General features: G+C 51.0%; 1 pseudogene; it reads right to left on the reverse strand.

Moving 5' to 3' along the window:
* Positions 1-43: 43 nt before the first annotated feature.
* LOC102761674 overlaps positions 44-571 on the reverse strand; it is a 5009-nt pseudogene continuing 4481 nt past the window's right edge.

A 571-nucleotide genomic window follows, 5' to 3' on the forward strand; every position in this document is an offset into this window, starting at 1 on the left:
TAGACCTGGAACCCACAGTCATTGATGAAGTTCACAGTGGTACCTGCCGCCAGCTCTTCTACCCTGAGCAGTGGGTCACAGGCAAGGAAGATGCTGCCAATAACTACGATCTCCTTGCCAATGGTGGGCACTACACCATTGGCAAGGAGATCACTGACCTCAATCTGGACCGAATTTGGAAACTGGATGACCAGTGCACAGGCCTTCAGGGCTTCTTGGTTTTCCACAGCTTTGGTTGGGGAACTGGTTCTGGGTTCACTTCCCTGCTGATGGAATGTCTCTTCGTTGATTATGGCAAGAAGCGGAGTTCTCCATTTACCCAGTCCCCCAGGTCTCCATAGCTGTAGGTGAGCCCTACAACTCCATCCTCACCACCCACACCACCCTGGAGCACTCTGTGCCTTCATGGTTGACAATGAGGCCATCTATGACATCTGTTGTAGAAACCTCGATATTGAGTGCCCAACCTACACTAACCTTAACCACCTTATTAGCCAGGTGTGTCCTCCATCACTGCATCCCTCAGGTTTGACGGAGCCCTGAATGTTGATCCCACTTAATTTCAGACCCA

The sequence above is a fragment of the Myotis davidii genome, unplaced genomic scaffold (genome assembly GCF_000327345.1).
Source record: "Myotis davidii unplaced genomic scaffold, ASM32734v1 scaffold20377, whole genome shotgun sequence".
In the NCBI taxonomy this organism is placed as follows: Eukaryota; Metazoa; Chordata; class Mammalia; order Chiroptera; family Vespertilionidae; genus Myotis; species Myotis davidii.